The following is an 18,944-nucleotide window of genomic DNA, read 5'->3' as shown; positions in this document are numbered from 1 at the left end:
ACATGGGTTTTCAACAGGTGCTGCCATTTCCTCCTGCCTCCCAAAGCCGTGCAGGTTAGTAGGTTCATTGGTCACATGGGTGCAATTGAGTGGCTCGGGATATTTAGGCCGGAGGGGCCTGTACCATTCTATAAGTAAATAAGATACTATCACATTTCAAACCTCACTAACTGACTGAAAGGAACCAACATCATCCTATGGGATGGATAGCCAGAGAGAGAGAGAGAGAGAGAGAGAGAAAATACTATCATTATTGGGGTTCAATTCTGGTCTGTCTGCAAGGAATTCTGTAATAATTATGTATTAATTAATCATTAATCATCGATAATTCATTTATCAATTATTAAATATATTAATAATGTATGTTCTAAATAAAAACATAGCTAAAGCATCAGTGTAGACTCATTGGGCTGTAGAACATGTCCACATCTTGTATAGGAGACACACTTCTCCGTGGATTGTCACCTTGTCGCGGTGGAGAAGCTTGTGTGGTCCTGTGATCCCGAGAGCAGTGCCGTCTGGTGCTGTGCTCCTGGTAGAGTCACCCATGGTGGTAAGGTTGAGGTTGAGGTCCCTGACAAAGAACAATCCAACCAAGACATCAATGGTGGAACAGGCGGATGAAGTTACTTCAAACTCATCGACTGTGAAGGCAGATGAAAGCTGCAACAAATCCATCAGCTCCAATCGTCGTGGTTTCCATGCCTTTGGAATCAGTTGGCTGATTTGTGAAGTATCGTGTGCTTCTTGGAGTGCAACATCAAGTACACGTTAAACAAATACACGCACAGGCATCTTCGTTCTGCGGGCCACTTCTTCAGAACGAAGACCATCATCCTCGACCTCGAGGGATAGCCACGAAGACGACGAGGAGACACAAGAGAAGGATTGTCAGAATCAGGAGACGGGAAGAGGTCAGAACATTATGGTGTAGGCCCTTTTCCCAACAATGTTGTTCTGACTTTAGTAACCTACTCTAAAATTAATCTAAACCTTCCTCCCACATAGCCCTCCATTTTTCATTCATCCATGTCCCTATCTAGGAGTCTCTTCAATGTCCTCAGTGTATCTGCCTCTACTACCACCTCTGGTAGGGCGCTCTTTACTTTTAGAGATACAGCACGCAGCAAGCCTTCCTGGGCTAGTCAGCCTCACCACCCAGCAATCTACAGATAAGATGGCAGTGCATGCAAACGCAGCGGCTTCTCAGAGGCCAAAGGTGCTTTTTTCTTAGCAAAATTTACTTTTTATGATCCAAAGACAATTCTACTCAAAGAATATCAGGTACTGCAGGACAACTCCATCAGTGACCTGCTCGTTGATCAGAGCAACTGCACAGGTGTCGGCAGCGGAACCGACCAAGATGTCAAAGGGGTTGGCCGAGGTCAAGTTGCCAGAGGAGCCGGTCAGGATATCGGAACAGCCTGCTGGGGTGTAGGAGGAGCCGATCTGGGTTCGGAGGATCAGACCTGGCTGCAGACCATGTTGCTGCATTCTAATCAGAAGTATTGGAGTTGGTGCAGCATAACCACGGGAGATTGTCTCGGGCATTTCACTTTCTATCGCAAGACTCTGTTAGACAATGATAATGTAAGTTGCCACAGGCCTGTTACCCTTGTCTGGTGGGACAGCCAACATGGGAGCTGTATAGCCTCAGTTGTGGTGAGAACTAGGCCTCAAGCCTCTGCTGTAGGCCAGTAAGAGACGTGAAGCGCTACAGCGTGGTTGAGCTTGGCTGGGGCCTGCTCTCATCCATCAGTGCTGCCCTCCCGTGTCCGAGTGGTGGAATGACAGGCTGGATTGTGTGCATCTCTACACTGCTGAGAGACTGTACCATTGATTGTTGGGCATTGTCGCTCAGGGCCTTGGACTATATATGTTTTTTCTTTGACTGAATATGCTTCTTTGCTCACTCTTTTGAATTATGTTACTCACTATTTTTGAATGTTTGTTTGCTATTTTGAATATTTTGACCCTTGGCCCCAGAGAAACGCTGTCTCATTCAGCTGTATCTACGTAAGATTTGAAAGATAATTAAACTTGATTTGATTTGACCTTCTTAATTCTAGCTTAATTACAAGGACCTACTAACCAGTGCGTCTTTGCTCTGTGGGTGGAAACCAGAGCACCTGGATGAAACCCATGTGCTCACTGGGAGAAAGTGTAAACTCCTTACAGATAAAGCCAGAATTGAACAAACTCTGTTGCACTGAGCTATAAGGTCATTGCACTAACCGCTACACTACCTTGGCGCCCCTCTGTGTGGGAGACGCAAGAGATTACGGCTGCTAGAACCTAGAACAATAATCAATCTGCTGACAAAACTCAGTGAGTGGAACAGCATATGGGGGAGCAATGGAGTTTTCAATATTTCAAGTTCAATTTTAATTAACATTCAACCATACATGAACATAGCCCAATGACACAATGTTCTTCCAGGGCCAAGGTGCAAAATACATATCAACAACACAGCACATGGCACAAATAGTAAATATGGTTACAATTTCAGAAAAAAATTACAGTCACAAAGTGAAAAAATAATACAGTTCAAGTCCCTAAGTTGTCCGCCTTATTCTTCCACCAAACGAACACTGGATGGCAGCACCGAGTGAAAACTGGACAGCAGCACTGAGCAAACACTGGAGGAGAGCACCAAGCGAACATTAGAGAAAGTTTGCATTGGGACACTGGGATATGTTTGCATGTCATCCAGACAGATTATTCGATACATAGGTACACTGAGGCATCCAGAGTTCTAGCCTGGAGCTCAGGGTCCCATTATCAACTAGTCCTGCGGTCAATACTGAAGATCGAAACCTGACTGTCAATCAGAAGTCCAGAAGTCAAGGCCTGGTGGCCAAAGCCTTGGGTCTATAATTCTGAAATCTTTCGGGGAAGTTGGAGGCCCATGCCCGTGAGTCCTCTGTCCTGTCCTGGGGACTGCCTGTGTGGGTATGTAGGTAGAAGGGAGGAAAGAGGCTTGTTGTTTGATGTTTGTAACCACCTGATGAAGGGTCTCAGCCCAAAACAGCAACTGTTTATTCGTCTCCACTGATGCTGCCCGTCTTGCTGAATTCCTCCAGCATTTTGCGTACCTTGTTCTTGTTTTTACTGTTCTTGTTTTGTTGCTTGTTGTGTTCCATTGTGGGCTTGCGATGTTGGCTTTGGAGGGTGTGGTGACACTTGCGGGTTACCCCCCAGCACATCCTCAGGGTGTGCTGGTTGTTAACGCAAACAATATATTTCACTGTATGGTTTGATGGACATGTGATATGTAAAACAAACTGAATCTGAAAAGAAAACAATAAGAGGATGCAAAATATATTGTAGTTATTGAGAAAGGGCAGTGCAAGTAGACAAATAACATAGAGGGACTATTGCTGAGTATATTGGGAGAACAAAACTTCGTTATTGTATAAGAGGTCCATTCAAAAGTCTTATAACAGTGCAATAGAAACTATTCTTGAGTCTGGTGGTAGATGTTCTTGACTTTTGAGTCTTCTGCCTGATGGGAGAAGAGGGAATGTCTGGCGTATGAGGAGTTTTTGATTAGGCTGGCTGCCTTCTTGAGGCAGTGGGAAGTGAAGACAGATCAATAAAGAACTAGTTAGTTTTCAAAATAGACCTGGCAACTACTTGCGGTCTTGAACAGAACAGTTGCCATGCCAAGCCTTGATGTATCTAGATAACATGCTTGTTTGTAGGGTTGTTCGCCGAGCTTGGAGTTTAGGTCTCCACTCCCTGAAGTCCCATATCACGGGCCAGTGGAGATCATTCAGCTATCGGGTAGGCCACAACCCAGTGGACACTAGCAGTCAGTGAAAAAATCAGTCAATCAGAACATTAAGTCGGAGCAATACAAATGTGAGCTCTCAGTGGAAACAACGTGCAATTGCGTACTGACGATGTCACCTCGACTGGTGACAAAATGTTTGTGACATAACCTCCAGGCCCGACAAACAACCTTACAAACAAGCAGCCAACCCGAGCTACATATCTCCTCTTTCATTTTGGACAGGGTGCTTTCTATGCTTCATCTGTAAAAATGGTGAGGTTCACTGGAGATTTGCCAAATTTCCTTGGCTGACAGAGGAAATGAAATGCTGGTGTGATTGTTTTGGCCATGGAGTCTCTGTGGCTGGACTTGGGCAAATAGTTGGTGACATTTACCCCAAGGAACATAACGCTTTCAACCATCTTCACCTTGGCACCATAGATAATAACCAACGAGATCATTAAAAGGGAATCTGGTCAGTTCTGGTCACCTCACTACATGAAGGATGTGGATACTATAGAGAGAGCGCAGAGGAGATTTACAAGGATGTTTCCTGAATTGGAGAGCGTACCTTATGAGAATAGGTTGAGTGAACTTGTCCTTTCCTCCTTGGAGTGACAGAAGATGAGAGGTGATATGATAGAGGTATATAAGATGTGGACAGATCTGGCTTTTTCCCAGAGCTGAAATGGCTAACACGAAGGAGCATAGTTATAAGGTGCTTGTAAGTAGGTACGGGGGGGTGGGGTGGTGTCAGAGCTAAGTTTTTCACACAGAGAGTGGTCAGTGTGTGGAATGGGCTACCAGTGACAGTGGTAGAGGCGGATACAATAGGATTTTTTAAGGACTCTTGGATAGGTACATGGAGCTTAGAGGGCTACGGGGTAGGGAAACTCTAGGCAATTTCTCGAGTAGGTGACATGATCGGTACAACATTGTGGGCGGAAGAGCCTGTAATGTGCTGTAGATTTCAATGATCTATGTTCTATGAATCAAAGGATCAACGCTTTACAGTAAAGAAACAGCCCAGAAACGGGTTCCTCAGCCAAACTGGCCCATGCCCACCAAGATTCTCATCTAACCTCGTCCTATTTGCCTGCATTTGGCCATATCCCTCTAAACCAGTGGCCTCAAACCTGTTCATGCCATGGACCACTACCATTAAGCAAGAGGTTTATGGACTCCAGCTTGGAAACCCCTGTTCTAAACCTTTCTTGTAATGTACCTGTCGAAATGTCTCTTAAATATTGCTAATGTACACTTATTGTCACAACAGCAAACTGGCAGCTCATTCCATATACTGACCACCCTCCTGGTGAAAAAGTTGCCCCTCAAGTTTCTATCAAATCATTTATTTATTTATGTAACTGTCTATCTCAGTAGCCATTTACTTATTGATCGATTTTTTAATTGACTGATTGAGATAGAGTGCAGAACAAGGCCTTCGAGTCCTTCGAACCGCGCTCTCCTGCAACCCCCGACTTAATCCTAGCCTAGTCACAGGACAATTTACAATGACCCATTAACTTACCAACCTGTATGCATTTGGACTGTGGGAGGAAATCGGAGCACCTGGAGGAAACCACAGTGAGAATGTACAAACTCCTTACAGGGAGCAGTGAGAATTGAACTTGGACTGCTGGTACTGTAAAGCGTTGCATTAACCAATATCGCTCCCCTCTCTCCTTAATCCTATGCCCTCTGGTTCTTGAATTACCAACCCTGGGAATCCTTGACTGAATCTTTCTTGTTTTGGCTATAAAAGCACTACAAGTTGAGAGGGAGGATGGTTTAACATCAGTGCAGCTCTTCTGTGTACATGACCAATCAAAGACACAAGCTATTCTGCAGATGCTGGAAATTCAGAGTAACATGCACAAACTGCTGGAGGAACTCTGCTGTCTGTAAGGAGTTTGTATGTTCTCCCTGTGGCCATGTGGAATTCCTTTGGGTGCTCTGGAATCTTCCCACATTTCAAAAAATATGTAGGCTTGTAGATTAATTGGTCATATGGGTGTAATTGAGCTCGCGGGCAGAAGGGCCTGCTACCGTGCTTCATCAGCAGATCAGGCAGCACCAATAGACGGGAATGAACAGTCAACAGTTTGGGCTGACACTATAGACAATAGGTGCAGGAGTAGGCCATTCAGCCCTTTGAGCCAGCGCCGCCATTCACTGTGACCATGGCTGATCATTCACAATCAGTACCTTGTTCCTGACTTCTCCCCATATCTCTTCACTCTGCTATCTTTAAGAGCTCTATCTAACTATTTCTTGAAAGAATCCAGACAATTGGCCTCCACTGCCTTCTGAGACAAAGCATTCCACAGATCTATAACCCTCTGTGTGAAAAAGTTTTTGCTCTACTCCGTTCTAAATGGCCTACCCCTTATTCTTAAACTGTGGCCTCTGGTTCTGGACTCCCCCAACACTAGGAACGTGTTTCTTGACTCTAGCATGTCCAATCCATTAATAATCTTATATGTTTCAATCAGATCCCCTCTCATCCTTCTAAATTCCAATATATACAAGCCCAGTCGCTCCAATCTTTCAACATATGACATTCCCGCCATCCCTGGAATTAACCCAGTGAACCTACGCTGCACTCCCTCCATAGCAAGAATGTTCTTCCTCAAATTTGGAGACCAAAACTGCACACAGTACTCCACGTGTGGTCTCACCAGGGCCCTGTACAACTGCGGAAGGACCTCTTTGCTCCTATACTCAACTCCCCTTGTTATGAAGGCCAACATGCCATTAGCTTTCTTCACTGCCTGCTGTACCTGTATGCTTACTTTATCAGGACTATATTACTTACCCTCTATCAGGACTGGAAACGAAAGAGGAAAAAGCCAGAATTAGAATCAGAATCTGGCTTCTTCACAGATGCTGCCTGACCTGCTGAGTTCCTCCAGTATCTTGTGTACGGTGCATATAACTAATTAAACTGGATGGGAACTTGTCAAGTTGTCCAGATCAGAAGCCAGAGTAACATTTATGTAAGCACTTATCATCTGCGTGACAAGTTTCCCTGTGTGTTATTTCAGGAGAGGAGAGAAAAGCTATATTATCCCAAAGTCAACATAAATTAACTATTGCAAGATCACAAATATAGTGAAGTAAAGTTTATATCCTCCGATTTGTAACTGGAGTTAAGAACAGCAAAATTGATTGATAAATGCAAGGTTAATCTTTCTATTGATGGAACATCCTTTCCATCAAGCATTTGACTGATCTTTACAACCTTGCCTATAATCTCTTTGCAGTAAATTTTTTTCTGTCCAGTTTTTGTTTATATTGTTCCAAGTGCTTCACTATTCAGGATAAACTCTATGTTCATCATAGAGTCACAGAGCACTACAGTACAGAAACAGGCCGCTCAGCCCAGCTAGTTCATGCAAAACTGCCCAGTCCCATTGCCCTCCATACTTCTCCACATCCATGCACCTATCCAAATTTCTCTTACATGTTGAAATCGAACCCACATCCACCACTTCTGTTGACAGCTCGTTGAGCACTCTGAGTGAGGAAGTTCCCCTTCATGATCCCCCTTAAAGATTTCTCCTTTAAAATGAAGTCTAAAATGGGAGAAGGCAGGAGAATGTGGCTGACAGTTCAAAGTTAAAAGTAAATTTATTATCAAAGTATACGTATGTCACCCTATACTAGCTTTGAGATACATGACTGACCTCCTCACTTCCTGTGATGCTGCTGGTGCTTCGGGCAGCATCAAAAGTCCTCCATCGCTGTCGCACACAGCTCTAGAATAGTCATAGTCATAGTCATACTTTATTGATCCCGGGGGAAATTGGTTTTTGTTACAGTTGCACCATAAATAATTAAATAGTAATAAAACCATAAATAGTTAAATAGTAATATGTAAATTATGCTAGGAAATAAGTCCAGGACCAGCCTATTGGCTCAGGGTGTCTGACCCTCCAAGGGAGGAGTTGTAAAGTTTGATGGCCACAGGCAGGAATGACTTCCTGTGACGCTCTGTGTTGCATCTCGGTGGAATGAGTCTCTGGCTGAATGTACTCCTGTGCCCACCCAATACATTATGTAGTGGATGGGAGACATTGTCCAAGATGGCATGCAACTTGGACAGCATCCTCTTTTCAGACACCACCGTCAGAGAGTCCAGTTCCATCCCCACAACATCACTGGCCTTACGAATGAATTTGTTGATTCTTTTGGTATCTGCTACTCTCAGCCTGCTGCCCCAGCACACAACAGCAAACATGATCGCACTGGCCACCACAGACTCGTAGAACATCCTCAGCATCGTCCGGCAGATGTTAAAGGACCTCAGTCTCCTCAGGAAATAGAGACGGCTCTGACCCTTCTTGTAGACAGCCTCAGTGTTCTTTGACCAGTCCAGTTTATTGTCAATTCGTATCCCCAGGTATTTGTAATCCTCCACCATGTCCACACTGACCCCCTGGATGGAAACAGGGGTCACCGGTACCTTAGCTCTCCTCAGGTCTATCACCAGCTCCTTAGTCTTTTTCACATTAAGCTGCAGATAATTCTGCTCACACCATGCGAAAAAGTTTCCTACTGTAGCCCTGTACTCAGCCTCATCCCCATTGCTGATGCATCCAACTATGGCAGAGTCATCCGAAAACTTCTGAAGATGACAAGACTCTGTGCAGTAGTTGAAGAATTTTTCATTGCTGTTTCTGTAACAATTTCAAGCATCTCTTCCCTACTTTCTCAGTCCTGCAGAAGAGTCTCATAAGAACATAAGAAATAGGAGCAGGAGTAGGCCATCTGGCCCATAGAGCCTGCCCTGCCATTCAATAAGGTCATGGTTGACCTGGCCATGGACTCATCTCTGCCTGCCTGCCTTTTCCCCATAACCCTTAATTCCCCTACTATGCAAAACTCCATCCAACCTTGTCTTAAATATATTTACTGAAGTTTCCTCCACTGTTTCTTGACCTGAAACGTTGCCTGTTTACTCTTTTTCATAGTTGTTAGCTAACCTGTTGAGTTCCTCCACCATTTTATGTGTATTGCTTTGGATTTCCAGTATCTGCAGATGTTATTTTACCAGTCAGGGTTGTTATCCCTTAGCGGGACCCGGAGAACTGCTGGACCACTTTTAGTCTGGCCTCTGCCCATTGACCTGAGTCACCTGAGTGACACTACCAAGAGCTGAAGCACAAGGTCCTGACTCCAGCCAGCATAGCTTTCTGGGTCATTGAGGTACGCAAACCTCCAAACCCCATGACAAGGTTGTGGTCCACTTGGGGGCTGAGATTGATTGAGAGGAAAAATAAATCAGCCATGGACAGTGGTAGTCAATGGGCTGAATGGCCTAATTCTGATCCTATGTCTTATGGTCTAGATGGAGACAAAGGTTTCAATGTTGCGGATTATCTTGTAATGAGATTTTGACAAGTGACAGCACAAACAACTGGAAATAATAGCTCCAGACAAACAGAAACAGGATGGACATTGAGGTCAACTAGCTCATAACATGTTTACTGCCAGTACGTCAGCTTGTTTAACTTTTCATAAAACTCAATGTGTATCTAACTTGAGAGTGGGTTTCTGAACTTGGCATTCAATCAGACAAAATAACTTGTCTATCAGCTACGTTTGCAAGATACGTTTATGATAGTGAGGAGCTGTCTTTGGCCCAGTTTCAATGCTAATAACAGCATTCAAAAGGCATTTGGATAAATACAGGGATAGAGGGAGTCCAGAGAGATATACACCAATTGCGAATAATGCTTACCCCTCCTTACATCAACAGCACAACAGTGGAAACTGGGAGTTGTTTGAAACTCCTGGGAGTTCATTTCTTGCACAAACTCTTGTGTTCCCAGAACAGATCCTGCACAATCAGGAAAGCTCACCATTGCTTTTACTTTCTGAGGAGGCTGACGAGAGCTGGACTTTGCACATCAATACTCACATCATTCTACAAATGCACAGTACAGAGCATCCTAACAGGGTACATCACTGCATGGTAGGGAAACTGCACAGCAGTGGACAGGAAGACCCTACAATGGGTAGTCAAAACTGCCCAACACATCACCGGCACCAGTCAAGGACATGTATACAGAAAATTGCTGGAAAGGGCCAGTAACATCATGAAGGATCCCACCTACCCTGCTCATAGACTGTTTCTCCCACTCCCATCAGGGAGGAGCGTTGTGAACAAAGCGGATGAGCTCAGAGCGTGGATCAGTACTTGCAGCTATAATGTGGTGGCCATTACAGAGACTTGGATGGCTCAGGGACAGGAATGGTAACTTCAAGTGCCGGATTTTAGATGTTTCACAAAGGACAGGGAGGGAGGCAAAAGAGGTGGGGGCGTGGCACTGTTGATCAGAGATAGTGTCACGGCTGCAGAAAAGGTGGACGCCATGGAGGGATTGTCTACGGAGTCTCTGTGGGTGGAGGTTAGGAAGAGGAAGGGGTCAATAACTTTACTGGGTGTTTTTTATAGGCCGCCCAATAGTACAGGGATATCGAGGAGCAGATAGGGAAACAGATCCTGGAAAGGTGTAATAATAACAGAGTTGACGTGATGGGAGATTTTAATTTCCCAAATATCGATTGGCATCTCCCTAGAGCAAGGGGTTTAGATGGGGTGAAGTTTGTTAGGTGTGTTCAGGAAGGTTTCATGACACGATATGTAGATAAGCCGACAAGAGGAGAGACTGTACTTGATTTGGTATTGGGAAATGAACCTGGTCAGGTGTCAGATCTCTCAGTGGGAGAGCATTTTGGAGATAGTGATCATAATTCTATCTCCTTTACAATAGCATTGGGGAGAGATAGGAACAGACAAGTTAGAAAAGCATTTAATTGGAGTAAGGGGAATTATGAGGCTATCAGGCAGGAAACTGGAAGCTTAAATTGGAAACAGATGTTCTCAGGGAAAAGTACAGAAGAAATGTGGCAAATGTTCAGGGGATATTTGTGTGGAGTTCTGCATAGGTACATTCCAATGAGACAGGGAAGTTATGGTAGGGTATAGGAACCGTGGTGTACAAAGGCTGTAATAAATCAGGTCAAGAAAAAAAGAAAATCTTACAAAAGGTTCAGAGAGCTAGGTAATGTTAGAGATCTAGAAGATTATAAGGCTAATAGGAAGGAGCTTAAGAAGGAAATTAGGAGACACAGAAGGGGTCATGAGAAGGCCGTGGTGGGCAGGATTAAGGAAAACCCCAAGGCATTCTACAAGTATGTGAAGAGCAAGAGGATAAGACGTGAAAGAATAGGACCTATCAAGTGTGATAGTGGGAAAGTGTGTATGGAACAGGAGGAAGTAGCAGAGGTACTTAATGAATACTTTACTTCAGTATTCACTATGGAAAAGGGTCTTGGTGATTGTAGTGATGACTTGCAGCAGACTGAAAAGCTTGTGCATGTTGATATTAAGAAAGAGGATGTGCTGGAGCTTTTGGAAAGCATCAAGTTGGATAAGTTACCAGGACCAGATGAGATGTACCCAAGGCTACTGTGGGAGGCGAGGGAGGAGATTGCTGAGCCTCTGATGATGATCTTTGAATCATCAATGGGGACGGGAGAGGTTCCGGAGGATTGGAGGATTGCGGATGTTGTTCCTTTATTCAAGAAAGGGAGTAGAGATATCCCAGGAAATTATAGACCAGTGAGTCTTACCTCAGTGGTTGGTAAGTTGATGGAGAAGATCCTGAGAGGCAGGATTTATGAACATTTGGAGAGGTGTAATATGATTAGGAATAGTCAGCATGGCTTTGTCAAGAGCAGGTCGTGCCTTACGAGACTGATTGAATTTTTTGAGGATGTGACTAAACACATTGAGGAAGGAAGAGCAGTAGATGTAGTGTATATGGATTTCTGCAAGGCATTTGATAAGGTACCCCATGCAAGGCTTACTGAGAAAGTAAGGAGGCATGGGATCCAAGGGGACATTGCTTTGTGGATCCAGAACTGGCTTGCCCACAGAAGGCAAAGAGTGGTTGTAGACGGGTCATATTCTGCATGGAGGTCAGTCACCAGTGGTGTGCCTTAGGGATCTGTCCTGGGATCCTTACTCTTCGTGATTTTTATAAATGACCTGGATGAGGAAGTGGAGGGATAGGTTAATAAGTTTGCTGATGACACAAAGGTTGGGGGTGTTGTGGATAGTGTGGAGGGCTGTCAGAGGTTACAGTGGGACATTGATAGGATGCAAAACTGGGCTGAGAAGTGGCAGATGGAGTTCAACCCAGATAAGTGTGAAGTGGTTCATTTTGGTAGGTCAAATATGATGGCAGAATATAGTATTAATGGTAAGACTCTTGGCAGTGTGGAGGATCAGAGCGATCTTGGGGTCTGAGTCCATAGGACACTCAAAGCAGCTGCGCAGGTTGACTCTGTGGTTAAGAAAGCATACGGTGCATTGGTCTTCATCAACCGTGGGATTGAGTTTAAGAGCTGAGAGGTAATGTTGCAGCGTCAGACCCCACTTGGAGTACTGTGCTCAGCTCTGGTCGCCTCACTACAGGAAGGATGTGGAAACCATAGAAAGGGTGCAGAGGAGATTTACAAGGATGTTGCCTGGATTGGGGAGCATGCCTTATGAGAATAGGTTGGGTGAACTTGGCCTTTTCTCCTTGGAGCAACGGAGAATGAGAGGTGACCTGATAGAGACCTGATAGTGTATAAGATGATGAGAGGCATTGATCGTGTGGATAGTCAGAGGCTTTTTCCCAGAGCTGAAATGGTAGCCACAAGAGGACACAGATTTATGGTGCTGGGGAGTAGGTACAGAGGAGATGTCAGGGGTAAGTTTTTTACTAGAGAGTGGTGAGTGCGTGGAATGGGCTGCCGGCAACGGTGGTGGAGGCGGATATGATAGGGTCTTTTAAGAGACTTTTGGATAGGTACATGGAGCTTAGAAAAATAGAAGGCTATAGGTAAGCCTAGTAATTTCTAAGGTAGGGTCATGTTCAGCACAACTTTGTGGGCTGAACAGCTTGCATTGTGTTGCAGGTTTTCTATGTTTCTATGTGTCTAGGAGGCTACATAGTGTCCATGCCAGGAGCACCAGATGCAAAAATAGTTACTTTCCCCAAGCAGTAAACCTGATCAAGACCTCCACCCACTTAACTACCCCTCCACACCATCAATCACCACTACTTTATCATTTCCTGTCAGAGTCAAATTATTTATAAGCATTCTGGTACCTAACGTCACTTTATGGACACACAGTCAATTAACCGGGTGGTGGGATGGAGATACATCTCTATCAAAGGAGGTGTAAGGTGCTCCTTCCCTCCACTAGCCTGCTGGTCACCCTTGGGCAAGGGGTAGCACCTGCTTAGGCCCTCCCCTCCTGCGATCAGGGTCACACGAAGCCATGGGAGTAAGTGGAGGATGGTCGTATGAGCAGCTGGTACATATCACAAGTCCTGGTTTTGCAACCACTAACAGCAGGCAGACAATCTCTGAAGAGTACTGATAATGGCTGGGGTCAGCCATCTTCGAGCATAAGACAAGACAAAGGAGCAGTAGTCGGCCATTCGGCCGATCGAGTCTGCTCCGCCACTTTATCATGAGCTGATCCATTCTCCCATTTAGTTCCACTCCCCCGCCTTCTCACCATAACCTTTGATGCCCTGGCTACTCAGATACCTATCAATCTCTGCCTTAAATAACCCAATGACTTGGCCTCCACTGTTGCCCGTGGCAACAAATTCCATAGATTCACCACTCTCTGGCTAAAAAAATTTCTTTGCATTTCTGTTCTGAATGGACGCCCTTCAATCCTTAAGTCATGCCCTCTCATACTAGACTCCCCCATCATGGGAAACAACTTTGCCACATCCACCCTGTTCATGCCTTTCAACATTCGAAATGTTTCTACGAGGTCTCCCCTCATTCTTCTAAACTCCAAGGAATACAGTCCAAGAGCGGACAAACATTCCTCATATGTTAACACTCTCATTCCCGGAATCATTCTAGTGAATCTTCTCTGTACCCTCTTGTAAAGACACTGTCCCGAAGAAGGCAATGGCAAGCCAATTCTGTAGAAAAATTGGAGTCATGAGAGCTTGATGGCCTACATCATATTACACAGCACATAATGATAATTAATCGACCTATGTATATAAGCTATATAACGTATTTATACTTATTGTGGGGTTTTTGTGTTACATCGGATCCAGAGGTAACAATTGTTTCATTCTCCTTTACTGGCAATATCATTAAATGATCCTGAATCTATGCCATCTATAATTCTTCTCACTGATGACACTCCTATTCCTATTCAGTTTCAGATTTGTCTATCAAATTTCCATCAAAACAGTGAAAGCCGCCACTTGTGTTAACAACCAACACACCCAAGAATGTGCTGAGGGCAGCCCACAAGGGTTGCCACACATTCTGGCGATAACAGCATTCCCACAATGCTCAGCAGAACAACATAAGCAACAACAACATCACAAAATAACACAACAACAGTAAAGGAAGCTCCTTTCTCACCCTCCCACCCACCCACACATGCCTCCAACCTGAGGACAAGCCACCTCCAGGTCTCCAGTCCTTACCTCCATTCTGGAAGTATAGGCCCATAGGTCAAATCCCATGGCAACCCCAGTGACAATGACCGATTCTTTCTGTTGTTGTCTGGGGACTGCTGACTCATGGTAAGTTAACCCCCAGTACAGGTTCAGTGGGAAAATTCCTGTGTCTAATTACTGGGGAGATGAGGAAGCTTACACTCCCCACAGAAAGTTCAGCATAAACCTTCAGCAGAAAAGATTCACAAAGATGCTGCCAGGACTGGGGGATCTGAGCTTTAGGGAGAGGTTGGCCAAGTTATACAATTATTCCTCGGAACGTAGAAATGAGGGGGCAACCTTATAGAAAAGTTTCAAATTGTGAGAGGCATAGACCAATGTTCGAGGCGTTGTGTTCGGGGTTTTGCCATCAGCAAGTTCGGAGTTTGAGGAATGGAGTTCAGGGTCTTCATGCTTCGTCATCAGTGAGTCCTGGGGCTGATACTGAAGGTTTAGGCCCCACAGTCGATCAGAAGTCTGGAAGTCAAGGCCCAGTGGCTGGACTGCTGGGTCTGTGTACTTGCAATTTCACTAGGAGGTTGGAGGCCCGACGTCTGCAAGTCCATCAGTCCACTGGAGGCCAGACGTCCAGAAGCAGCTTGTCCCGGGGTTAGAGGGCTGTCTGGGTGTAAGTGGGAAGGAGGAAAGGGCCTTGTTTTGTTGTTGTTGCTGCTTTGTGGCTGTTGTTCTGTTGTTGTTTGTGTTGTTCTGCTGAACGTTGTGGGTGTGCTATGTTGGTGCCTGAATATGCAGCACATTCATAGGTTGTGTTAGTTGTTAACGCACTGTATTTTTCAGCATAGTGGTGATGAATTTGAATCTGTCTGACTCTGTGATTGTGAGACCTGAACATGACATTGCACTTTTTCCTCAGTTCTTTGACGTGCCTCAAACACTCAGGCTTCAAACTCAGAGGAAAGACTATTGGCAGCTGAGCAGAGCTTACTGCACTGTGCATTAAATGTTAAAAGCATTAATACCTGCTCATGCTTTATACTGGAAGATGCGCTGATTAAAGTGGATGAAAAACTCTGGAATAATCGGCTTTAGAAGCTGGGTGGAATTAAACTATTATACAAGCGGTGACCTTATCCTGGGGTTGAGTACTCAATTAGATCGATTTATCTATTAATGCATCCTGTTCATCTTTCAAGCCACTAATAATGTGGCCTTTGCCCTCGTTACATAATCTGTTTATGATCTAAGCTGATCCCTGCTTTCAAATCAGGCCATCGAGTCCAGAGGTTGGGATGATATGTGACAGGTGTTGAGTCTGCACTTGGAGTATTGCTGTGATGTGGCCAGCCGCAGTCTGGAGGAGCAATATCTCTTATTCCTTCTGGGTAGTCTCCAACCTGATGGCCTGAACATGTCGTATTTACTTATCATATTTTTGCATTTGCGCATTGGATGTTTGTCAGTCTTTGTGTGTCGTCGTTCACTGATTCTACTGTACTTCTTCGTTCTACTGTGAGTGCCTGCAAAATATTGATAAAAGGTTGTACATGTACTTTGATAATAAATTTACTTTGAACTTTGAGGTACAGTGACTTGCGTGCTGTCCATAGAGATCATTTCATTACAACGGTGCATTGAGGTAGTACAAGGGAAAACGAGGAGGCAGATTGATACTGTATTGATCACAGTAGCATCACAGGTATACAAATATTAGAAGATAAGTAAGAAAGAATAAAAAATAAGTTATCACAAATAGTCTAACAGGAGGGCTATAGGTTGACATTATAGAACTTAATGGCCAAGGGTAAGAATGACCTCATATAGCAGTCTTTAGAGCAGCGCAATTGCCTTAGTCGATTACTGAACGTGCTCCTCTGTTTGGCCAAGGTGACATACAGAGGGTGAGAAACATTGTCTGGAGATGCCAGGATTTTCCATAGGGTTCTTTGTTCTACCACAGCCTCCAGTGTGTCCAGTTTGAGCCAGCCTTTCTAATCAGTTGATTGAGCCTGTTGGCATCACCCGTGTTGATGCCATTGCCCCAGCACACCACTGCATAAAAAAATTGTACCTACAACAACAGACTAGTAGAACATGTGAAGGAGAGGTTTGCGTACTCAAAAGGACCTCAGTCTCCTCAGGAAGTAGAGGCGACTCTGGCCCTTCTTGTACACAGCTTCTGTGTCGGTGCTCCACTAAAGTCTGTCATCCAGGTGCACCCCCAGGTGCTTGTGCAGAATAAAGTGTTACAGTTACAGAGAAAGGGAAGCAGATATTAAGGTGCAAGGCAATGACAGGGTAGATTGAGAGGTCAACAGTCCATGTTACCGTACAAGCAGACCATTGGGAGGCTAATAGTCTGTGTTATTATACAAGTGAACTATTGGGAGGTCAAGACCATAAGACCATAAGACATAGGAGCAGAATTAGGCCATCTGGCCCATTGAGTCTGCTCCACCATTCAATCATGGCTGATCCTTTTTTTTCCCTCCTCCTCAACCCCAGTTCTTGGCCTTCTCCCCGTAACCTTTGATGGTATGTCCAATCAAGAACTTATCAATCTCTGCCTTAAATATACCCAATGACCTGGCCTCTACAGTTGCATGTGGCAACAAATTCCACAAATTCACCACCTTTTGGCTAAAGAAATTTCTCTGCATCTCTGTTTTCAAAGGGTGCTTCTCTATCCTGAGGCTGTGTCCTCTTGTCCTAGACTCTCCCACCATGGCAACCATCCTTTCCACATCTACTCTGTCTAGGCCTTTCAACATTTGAAAGGTTTCAATGAGATCCCCCCTCATCCTTCTAAATTCCAGCAAGTACATACCTAGAGCCATCAAACGTTCCTCGTATGATAACCCTTTCATTCCTGGAATCATCTTTGTGAACCTCCTCTGGACCCTCTCCCATGCCAACACATCTTTTCTAAGATGAAGAGCCCAAAACTGGTCACAATACTGAAGATGAGGCCTCACTGTGCATCAGTAGTCCATGTTGTCATACAAGTGGACCATTGGGAAGTCAGCAGCCTGTGTTATCATACAAGCAGACCTTTTAATGGAAATAGAAGTTGCCCTTGAGCCTGGTGTGTATGTGCTTTCAGACTTTTGCATATTCTACCCTGTGGGAGGGTACATCCTCGGCTGTGTTGGTTGCTAGCACAATTGACACATTTCACTATTATTATACACATGAGATAAATAAATCTAAGCCTGCATCAGAATCTGACCAAGGGAATAAAACTATAGCAGCCAGTATAACTCCCCAACTTATCTTGAGGGGTGAGGTGGTGACAAGGTGGAGATACTTCTCTACCAAAGGAGGTGTAAAGCGCTCCTTCCCTCCGCTAGCCTGCAGATCACCTTGGGCAAGGTGTCGCACCTGCTCAGCCCCCATTCGGGGTCACGTGAAGCCTTGGGAGCAGGTGGTGGATGCTCGTATGAGCAGTTGGTGCACATCACAAGTCCTGGTTATGCAACCTACTGATGCCAGGCAGACAATCTCTGAAGAGAATTGAAAATGGCTGGGATCACCCATCTTGTAAAAACACTGCCCAGAAGAAGGAAATGGCAAACCAATTCTGCAGAAAAAAATTGCCAGGAACAATCATAGTCATGGAAAGACCATGATCATCCACATCAGACAACATGGCACATAGAGGACAGATGGACTTCTTGAAAGCTATTTTCATGTGCACAAGATAACACCACTGGAAATGTAACAGCAGAGTGCCGGTCTATCTTCCTTACTGATCTCAGTGCTGTGCTGCCTCACTTTTATACACACTAGTTAGTTACTGCCTGTTACACCGCTGGCGTTTAAGGCAGCAATGAAGTTCCTCCATCTCTGCCTGCCTTTGGTGCATACAAATGTAGAAAGATTCCTCATTGCTGCTTCCGCAATGATTTTGTTTCACCAGTCAGGATTGTTAGCCCTGAACCTGGAGGACCACTCTTGGACCGGCCTCTACCCTTTGAACTATTTGGCATGTGTGACCCTACCGAGAGGCAAGGTACAAGGTCCTGACTCCAGCCAACATAGCTCTCCGGATTAGTGAGGTATGGAAGCCTCCAAACCCTACGACAAAGTTGTGGGTCCTCTTGGAGGACTCCGAGTAAATACAGGTGCAAAGAATCTACCTAAACTCGTGAGCCAGGATTAAGATTTGAATCCATAACAAAAGAAAACAAATACGAGAGGCCAACTAAATGAGCCTCCGGCATCATGCTTGCTGCCGTGGCTATGTACAGATGATGATAATGTGTGCAAGTGTCACAGAGTGGTTTAATGCAGTCTACAGTAATCGACTTTTGGCCTCGGGTCTTGACTTTTCAACAGTGACCAGCCTTTTACAGGTTCTGCACTCCTGCTTGTGATTTGTGTTGTCTGATTAAACATCACCACTTGAAAAATTGACTTTAATGCACTTTCAGATTACAAGTCTTATACTTACTAGCAGTATAAGTGTTAATTACCAAGATTTTCTTTAATTAATGGCCATGTTAAATTTAAAAGCATAAACACGAGGAATTCTGCAGATGTTGGAAATTCAAGCAACACACATCAAAGTTGCTGGTGAACGCAGCAGACCAGGCAGCATCTCTAGGAAGAGGTACAGTCGATGTTTCGGGCCGAGACCCTTCGTCAGGACCAACTGAAGGAAG

This window comes from Mobula birostris, chromosome 12 (genome assembly GCF_030028105.1).
Source record: "Mobula birostris isolate sMobBir1 chromosome 12, sMobBir1.hap1, whole genome shotgun sequence".
In the NCBI taxonomy this organism is placed as follows: Eukaryota; Metazoa; Chordata; class Chondrichthyes; order Myliobatiformes; family Myliobatidae; genus Mobula; species Mobula birostris.
This window is presented reverse-complemented; position numbering follows the sequence as displayed.